Consider the following 10,132-nt stretch of genomic DNA (forward strand, 5'->3'; position numbering starts at 1 on the left):
CTACCTTGAAATGTATTCAATCCTTAGTCAGGCACTTCTTATTAAAAATTCCATTTTATTGTTCTTAATTATTTTGCCTGTTGAGATTTCACTGAGTTTTTAAATTACCGTACATTGCTCACATGACTTAGCTGCTTCTCCAATTTTTCCTTTCTTTAAATATTCATTTCCTCTATATTCTTGCAACTAGGTCTCCTTATCAGTAGGATTTCTTTTTTTTTACTGGTAATTTTTTCGGGAATATTTTTTTTCTTTATATATAAAGTGGTGGGACATGGAGGTTTCTAGTAGCATATCAGTAATTCCAAGTTTATAGCTCTTGAAGCTTTTTAATGGTTCTGGTAACAACTATTCTAGGCAAGGAAGAAATGGCTTTCAAAGTTTTTTCCCAGGGTATATATATAGTATGATTGACTGTATATTCTGGATGCACAGTGTAGATATAAGATGACTATGATTTTCTTCCATGGATGAAGACCAATTTTAGTTAATGTTTATTTCCTTTTTGCCCCTTAAGGAGAAATTCAGATTTGAGTCAAATTACATTAAACAAAATAGGTCCCTTTAGTATGAAATTTGTCTGTTCCTTTTTTCTTTTCCGTTTTTTCAAACTCAAATATTGAATTCCAGCTTTTTGAGATGTGTGATACAACCTTTCAGCGTAAAATCAGCTATGACTTCTTCATTCTGCACATTGTAACTGCAAGTTTAAGGAATAGTTTGTTCCATTTTCCAGTGGGATTTTTCTTATCTGGAATAAAGTTAATTCTTCTCTTAATTTTATTTTAATCAGTTACAAATTTAAACCTCAAGTGTTTTAAATTTATTAATCTGATTCAAATTAAACAGATAAGTGCTAAGTATGGTGGGCCCCAGCTTGCAATGTTGCATTGGAAAATAGAGATACCATGTGCCAACTTAGTAATATGAATTGTTGGTTTATTTTAAAGTGTGTGGTCTTTGTGGAAACACAGCATCTTAATGACAGTGTTTTCCTTGACATATTTATAAATTGTAATCAGGCTATGAAAAATGCAACAATGAAAGTCATGGTGCCAGGGACAAGGAAAAACAGGCAAATTCCAGCTCAGTTCTCTCTCCATTGTAGCAGGAGAAAGCAGTATGTCAAGTTTTTGTGTAATCCTCAGACAGGCCTGAGAAACATTTCTGTTTACATATTCACAGGCTCATCACAATTGGTATTATATTCCCTTAAAATTAAATAGTAAGGGGAATGTGCTGGAAAATTATTTTATATGTGTTGATATTCTGGTCATACTCAGATGATGCTGGTGAAATAGTCCCTTTAGCCTGACCCCAGTCTGATATGGAGGTCTGTATTTCACAGCTGCCTTCAGCACGCCACAGCTCTCTAAGCCTTGGTAGCAGACAGGAGTTAAGGATAGACTAGTAATTTGTGCTTCCCTGCCTTTTTTATTTTTAGTTTTTGTGTAACTATTTCAGCATAACCCCTTTGTTTTACTGTGATTAAGTTGTTTTGCATTTTTAAGCATCTCAAAATGAAGCCTAATAGGCACTAGGGCTCCCTATTTTCTTCAAAACAATAGATTTAAATAAATTAAGAGTTCCAAGCAAACCCATCAGGGTGTCAGCAGATGAATCCGGGCATCCCAGAAGCTGGAATGTGTTTCCTTGACATGTTTCAAGAGCCAGGGGAAGGCTCGTAGCATGACAAGTCAAAGGTCTGTGGAGATGAGGCTGCAGAATTCATTCACTGGCGCACAACAGAGCATGGCAACTGCAAAAACAACCTCCTCATTGTGACAAGCAGTCATCAGGATGCTCTAACAGGTAAAACACCAAGACTCTTCCTTCTCATTGCATAGTATGGATGAGCCATTCATTTTAATCTTTCCGTCATTCCAGCAAATGTTTCTTAAATCTGGTCGGGCTTTTTTCCCTCATATTCATATATGAATACGAACACTGCTAGCCCCTTTTGTTTACTGTCTGGCCTCAAACCTATGTGTACATTTTTGTGTATGTGTGTGTGTGTGTGTATATATATATATACACACATATATATACATGCACACAGGCAAGCATACATATGTGTATGTACGCACATTTTAGTAAAACACGTTCCTTTGCGCTTAAAGTTACTTCATATGTAATGTTATCAGTCTGACATGTTTTGTGTGGCTGGACCAATGCTGCTACAACTACATCTTTTCCTTTTATTTTAATGAAATTAAACAATTGCTTCTGGGTCTAGGCAGTCATATGTCCCTTACAGTCCCCCTAACAGCTGTGCCACCTTACCACCTCCCTAGATTTGTGTCAGTTGTTCTCACATGCTAGATGAATACTTATACACTATGGCAAAAGTGGGCACAAATATTGCTTTGCTTCTCATTGTAATCAGATTCCAACAGCCTTCTGAGGGATCAAGGTGTATGTGAGGTCATTTTTTCCTGTGTAATGCCAAGGAAGTGAAGCAATTTTCATTTATGCTTTAGGGAAGAGTGGCAGTGTCCAAGCTTTTTCCACAGTTTGCAGGGTCAGAGACAAGGTTGAAATAAAAGCACAGTATGGATATTCCTTTGTTGCTCTCCCAGTCCTAGAAAAGCTCTTGGGGAGGGAAAATAGGTTTTAAAGAGAGTGCTAAGATGTCTGTTTCAGGGACCAGATAATGATCTATTGATTTAAGCTTCTTCTTCTGGAAAAAAGAAGTAAACTTTGAGGGTTTAGCGGTTTTACAGATGGTAGCCAAGATCCTGTCCTTGCACCCTCAGTGGCAGACAAGTCTTGATGTTTGTTTGAGTGTTCATATTGCACCCTGCTCTGGAAGAACAGGGTTCTTTTATTGAAGATGAGAGATACTAACAAAGGGTTGTCTGAAAGGGCTGACAGCATGTACTGATGTTAAACTGAATCTCTTCCCTTTTGGACAGTGAGGTTGGGGGTGTGTTAGCAGTGGCAACTTGACGTTGAAACACAGTTGCATGCCTGCGCAATCACTTCAATGTCCAAGCATGGTTTGGCACAGGGTCCTGCTCTCTCTCTGTGCTGGGGAGGCAATGAATACCAGCACTGCAGAAAGCAGAACTCTGTGCATTTAAATCTGCTCAGCCAGCATATTTGCCTGTCCCTGCATAGGGAAGCTGCTGGTATATGGATGGTGAACCACTTTCCAGAGCTGTTCCTCTTCTCACATCTACACATGCCCTACGTGGGCACCCACTAAGCCAGGAGATGAAGGAGGTGTATGATTTCCTTGTGAGAAATTAAAGAATACATTCAGCTGAATCTGATACTTCTGAGGAAGTATTTTTTTCACAGAGCTGTCAGCAGAAAGTAAGAGTGTTACATTCAGATGATGAGCAGTGAGCCTGTTGTATCAATTATCCAATGTTTTTGGTGCTGGTGTGCCAAGATTGTGCATCTTGGTTTGCATGGGCTTGACCAGCCTTCCTGTCTGTGCCACCCTGAGCTTTGGACTCATTTTGCTTTAAAATTTGAGCTTGCTTTAGGTCACGCTGAGCAAGAAAGGTGGCAGCTGCATCAGTGACTGTCATTAAAATCTGAGAAGTTGAGTAGTGTGTTGATGGCAGCAGGGTTATTTTCTATTTTTCAACAATGTGAAAGAAAAGTCAGATCACTTATGCATCTACTCCTACACTACTAATGGATGGACAGACAAGGGGTTTTTTCAGCTGACACCTAGTGTGCTAAGTAAAGAGATTTATTCCCCTCAGTTTGATTCCTTCATGTAATGAATGACAAGTAGATTAATCAGTGGAGTAAAATGCATGACAGATAACAAATAAGTTACACACTGTAATTTTGTGTGGATGCCCTGACACATGGAAGGTGGCATGTGCTGGTGTGCAGACTTTCAGTCACTTCTGATTGTGCCTTGATGTTTAAATAAGTTGTGCTTCCAACTGATTTCTCAGATGATCTTAAAATTTTAGGATCTTTTCAGGGCACAGAAAACCCTTCATAAATATTCTTAATGAGCCTTAGAACTGAATTTAGTGGGTTGTTGTTTTGGTTTTTTTCCAAGGAATAACACTCTGTTAAAAACTGTGATATTTGTAGTTTTCTCCTAAACTCCCAAGCACTGCTTTGGCTTGGGAACGGCTCTCAGGTGACACAGAGGACAGGCAGGTGTCATGCAAACCATCCTCAATCACTGGCTGTAACAGCAAGGCAACAGCAGAGGCCAGGCTTTGCTTCATTGCAAATCAATATTGCACTTATATTAATAAATCATCTGGCTTTTTATTTACACAAGTGGTGAGGAGGAAAGGTAATAATTTTAATGCTTTTTTTTTTTTTTTTTTTTTTTTGTGGAGTCCATGAGCCAATGATGTGCTGTGATATGGATTCATAACCATGGATTATCAAAACTCTGTTTAGTTCTTTGTTTGTAAATGACCCCCTCTCAAAGCATTGGTAGATTGATTCTGACCAGTACAATATCTTTTCTTCCATTTTCTTATTCTCTTAAATTGTTCTCTGATAGGATGGTCAACAACTCTGCTAATCCCTCCACTGACTGTCTTTAGGGGTACAAAAGTAACATAATTTTTTTTTAAATCACTTTATATGCAGTATCTATTTATTTTTTTTTTTACTAATCAAAAAAAGAATAGCTTATAGTCATGGGATATAACTTTTTTTAAGTCTATGGATTTCAAATAATTATTTAAAAATTTAAATAATGCTTACAAGTAACTGCTCTCTTTAAAAATAAATATTTGTCTGATATCAAAACATGGTGCTAAACATTTTCAAGTTTCCCATTCGACTGTGCTGGCCAGGTAATCTAAAAGCTGGCTTCCTAAATTTATAAATTGTAATTTATCAGATACATAGCTTCTAGTGTTCAATTTCTGTGAATGATTAAAACATCTAACAAATTTAAAACAAGAAGTGTCTTCCACTGGTAATTAATGTTTTGAATTCTGGAAATACTATCAAGGTTGGCTCAAAGCTTTATTTTATCATAAGCATGTCATAATGTATTATGAGATATGTGTTATTTTTCATGTAGTATATTCTAGCATGAATGAAAGGATGAAATGTATGAAAGGATACTCTCCATCAAAACAAATTTTATGGCATTGTTATATATTATTATTTTATTTTCAATTTGTGTTATTTTTGCAAATGTTCACTTGTTTTGAAACATCAAAAATATAGCAGAAGTTCGTCATGATTGTAGTGAAAGCCATTAGTCCTGTTAATGAAGTTATAGGGAATAATTTTTTATTACTGATTAGCTGAAACAATTAGTAGAAGGAAAAATAAGTATCAGTGTTAAAAAATAAATGCAAAGGTCTCACAAACTCTGAGTCCCACAGGGACTTCTGATATTGGAAAAGATTTTTAGGTCAGATGAATTTTTTGCTTTTTGTCCACATTTTAGCAGATAATGTAATTTTTTGAATTTATTTTTATTGTCTCACTTGCTTTCATAATTTTTTTTTGATCCTGTTAGGTCGGCAAAGAAGGGAGTGGAGTCCATGAGCCAATAGCATAACATGCAGGTCCTACTGGAAGCATCAATCCTTTACATAGCTGTCTTTGGAATTTAAAAGTGTGGTGGTACTCTTAGTTTGAGAGTACATGCTCCTGTCTTGGGCACTTTGTCCTCAAGTAACATTTGTTTAGAATATTTTTTGGCTTTTTTTTCTGTATCCAAGCAAGGAGGAGTTTGATAGAGCCCTTTCCTACATACAGCTTTCCTAGTTTAGATTGAATTTATTGAATTTTCTTAACATCGAGTGCCTTTTAGGTTGCTCCCAGGCTTCCAAGACAACCAAAAAATGTTGTGTGATGTGACACAGAACCTAGAGATGACCCTTGCTTTCCTGAATCACTGGGTGGAGCAGCCACAGGGTTTAGACATAGGCCATTAGTGTTTTCCGTGTTGATTATGTACGATTCCACAACCACATGATGATCCACTTTGCTGCTTAGTTGAATAGGGTCTCATCAGGTCTCATATTTTACTTAACTTGGTGTGCTTTATTTACTGTATTCTCTTAACCTACCAACATCAGAAATATTTATGAAGGAGATGCAGCTGTGGTTTTTTTAGCAATAGTTTCCTAAAGACAGCAGGTAGAACCAGATGTGCGCAGGTACACATGCATCTTTTATTTAAAGGTTTCTTTTCAGGCACAACAGCCTTCCTCAGGTATGAAATAATGTTAGCAGATTTCAAAGCTAAGCACAAAATGAAAACAATTGCTCAGGTACATACCAAGGAAACCACCTCTGAAAGTAAATGCCATTAGTATGTGCAGAGTAGAGACAGTTGATAAGGCAACTGCTAAGGGAAAGAAAGAAAAAATAATTTCTAGTCTTCAGAACATGGAAAGGTTAATGGAAGGGAAAGGAAATTATACTATGCCATGAAATCAATATCTGTTTTATCCCTGTTTTCTGGTGACTAGAAGTTCAAACTGTTAGTTCTGGGCTCTCCTTTGGAAGGCATTTTGGAGATCTTTAAAGATCAGGACTATGAGATCAAAGGTGGTATGGTTGTGAAAAGTGCTCTATATATAAAATGGGGATATTAAATCTGTGTCAAGTCTTCACATAGCTGAATCTCAGAAATATTTCATTCAGCACTTCTAGTCCTTTGAGTGTGTCATGCTGAGTCCCAGAGGATGAACTTTTGAGATTGGAGCAGATCTTTTAGGTCAGATGTATGTTTGCTTTTGTCTGCACTCTAGCAGATAGTGTAATGTATCTTGTTAAATGGGATTTACACTGGCTAAGTCTATTGACATCTTCCTTTCATCTGCAAGATAGCTGTGCCTAAGTGCTACTGCTGCTGTGCTCAAATCCTCAAGTCTATACTAAGTTTTTATTGACTCGTTTCTGAAATTCCATGTTGTTCTTAAAACTGAAGTCAATCTCCTTCACTGTGACAGAACATCGCAAGTGGTCAGGGGAGTCCTAGAGCACACTGCTGCCCCAGACATGAGATCTGCCCTGCTGTGCTGCCCCCACTCTGGAAATAATATTTTTATTAGAATAAGGAATTCTTGATTCCCTGGACTGATCTTGCAGTTGAAGCCATGCATCCTGACATTTTCTGATTCTGTGAGGTTCCCTGCTCAATCTGCATCCCTTTCACTGATCTTGATTCCTTAGGCCTGGAGAAATGCCGTAGTCAGGGAGAGGCTCTGATTGTTCAGAGTTGCTCAGGTTGCTCACTACTTTAGGTTTCTCAAAGCCTCATCCAGCCTGGCCTTGAACACTTCCAGGGATGGGGTGTCCACATCTTCTCTGGGCCAAGAGCTTCACCACCTGTGCCAGAGCCTCACTCATCCTTCACAGTAAAGAATCTCTTCCCCACTTGTCCTGTCACAAGCTGTCTTAGCAAAATGTCACTCTTCAGCTTTTTTGCAGGCCCCCCTTAGGTACTGGAAGATGCTACAAAGATTTCTCCGGATCCTTTCCTTCTCCAGGCAGAAAAACCCTGTCTCTCCTTGTAAGAGAGGTGCTGCACCCTCTGTGATCATCTTCATGACCCTCCTCTGAAGTCACTCCAACAGGTACACTTCATTCTTATGCTGGGAATCCCAGACTGTAAGAATCCGGACTGGATGGGCTGTTTGGGTCCAATCTGGCTAGCTATGAACCCCAGCCCACACGATCTTACATGGACGAAAGCAAAAGACCAGAAGCGTTTTTCTCCACATGGGGACAAATGTCATCAGTTTATTCCCAGGAGAAGCACCAGATGGAAAAACACATGGAAAAAGAGGCCCGTCCCCTTCTTGCAGGGGACTTTATACCCGGGGAAGGGAGGCAGAGGAAGATGACTACAGCCAATGGGATACAAGTGGGGACGGGCGAGGGGAGGGGTTAACCAGGGGGATATTGCCGTTGTATGTTCTGAAAAATCCTTTTGCCAGGATTTTCTCCTGAGGACCTGAGGAGCCTCAGGAAAGAAGTGTAAACAATAACTGTCTGCTGCCATGGAATGCAACAGGTGCACCTGAGATTGGGGCATGTTGGTTGTTTCTAATTAATGGCCAGTCACAGTCAGCTGGCTCGGACCCTCTGAGAGAGCTTTTGTTATCATTCCTCTCCGGTCCTTTCTAGCCTTCTGATGGATCCTTTCTCTCTATTCTTTTTTGTGTAGTTTTAGTATAGCACTTTAATATAATCTATATCATAATATAATAAATCAGCCTCCTGAAGAATGGAGTCAAGATTCTCCTCTCTTCACTTGTCCTGGCACCCTCGAACACAGCCATAGGGAGAGACCACCACATTGACACTTAGTGGGGGGAAAAAGGGAGGACCGTGTGGTGATAGGATACAAATCATGTGAACAGTACAAATTACTAAACACCCAGTGCAAACAATTAAATAACTATTTAGTGCAATATCACGGCAGTTTCCAGCCAAGCTATGCCCGGTGGGCTGCCGTGGCCGGGATAGCTCAGTGGAGGCTCAGAACAACATCCGAACGCCCAAGCAGTTCCCAGCTGCAGGCATCCAAGAAAGCTTAAGTGATTTCAGCTCTCAGTGATTATCAGCTCCCTGTGATTTCAGCTCTTTTGCTTGCTTGTGCCGCAGCAGCAGACACAGGGAGAGAGAGGAGAAACGCTGTATAAGGTTCCACAGGATTCTTTACTGGGGTCTTCCACAAAGGGTCTCAGTGACAGCTCTTCTGCCGAACCAAGCAGAATTAGGGGGTTTTATACCCTACAGGGGTTTTGGAAATTGTCCAATCGTAAGGGTCAGGGGAAAGTGACGTACAGGCTTATAGAGAGATAAGCAGGATCCGAAAGGCAGAAGAGAGGGGCTTCTAAGGCCCGAGTCATCGTGACTTGGCATTTCCTAGCTCAGGCTTCTGACCGCCAAGGAGGCCTTGCAGGCCCTGGGCCTGCTACAGTGCAATACAACACCGGGCCTGGACGCAGCAGTCCAGAGGGGTTCTCGCAAGAGTAGAGGGGAAGAATCCCTTCTCTTGCCCTGCTGGCCACACTGCTTTGGATGCACGCCAGGATACATTGGCTTTGCTGGGTCATGTTGAGTTTCTTGTCCACCAGCACCTCCAGATTCTTCTCAGCAGGGCTGCTTTCAATCCATTCTCCTCCAAGCCTATATCTGAGCTTGATGGGACCTTCTGGTTGTTCAGCTGAGTACTGGGCTCTTCTCCCTTCCAGAAGCCCCATTTCTCCAGTGGCAGGTCTGTTGTCACCATACCTTTCCTGGCTCCATACATACAATGAATACTGAGGGAAACAGCCATAGCACCTGTGATACCAGATAAACAATTTTAGTTTGTCATTACAATTGGGTGACAGTTAGTGGAAGACCTGGATACCTTTTATTCACCAACCCTCGTTCAGGAATTTGTTGTCAGGAAGGTGGGATGACAATTCATTTATTTCTTATTTCCTGGTCTGTGGTATTATTCAAGAGGGTGTGCTCACCTTTAACACCTTCTCTTTGACAGCAGCCACTGTGGGGTGTTTCAGAGGGATGCATGGAACTCCAAGGGTTGATATCTCAGTGCAGTTCTGTCGCTGCCATGTGGGACAGATGTTTTATGGAGACAACAGCCAAGGGACTGTGGCAGGCTATTTCTCCAAGCAGTGGTGAAATGAGTTTACTAACTAATTAAAAAGTTGTTTTACCACTCTGGTGATCCCTAGAGAATCTATTGCTATTTTCACATTAAATAAAGCACAGTTAGATCTGACATATTGACTTTCTTCAGAGCTCCTACCTGAGATGATGACAGGGAACAAATTAGTCCCAGTTTGATCCAGTTTAATTAAACCATCTCAAAGGTATTGCATTGGCTTGGACGTTCTAATCTTGTTATTATTTTTATTTATTGCAACAATATACCATTCTTAGTCTGTCTTTTGCTAGAAATACAGTTATTTAGTTAAAATTTATATTCCTAAGTAAGAGTCTGGGATACATTGATTGAATAGTATTATTGAGCATAGATGGTGTAACAGAGGCTGGTAGAGATACTTCCAATATAGGTTGGCAAACATTTTCAATCAGGCTCTCACTGTTCTGTTTCTTGGGAAGTTATGATTGTGATAAAAATGTCACACCTGAAGCATTTCTTCTTCCTTTTTTCCAGATTTTTTGAGCATACCTGATTATTCTT

The sequence above is a fragment of the Onychostruthus taczanowskii genome, unplaced genomic scaffold (assembly GCF_017590055.1).
Source record: "Onychostruthus taczanowskii isolate IOZ18803 unplaced genomic scaffold, ASM1759005v1 scaffold34, whole genome shotgun sequence".
Classification (NCBI taxonomy): Eukaryota; Metazoa; Chordata; class Aves; order Passeriformes; family Passeridae; genus Onychostruthus; species Onychostruthus taczanowskii.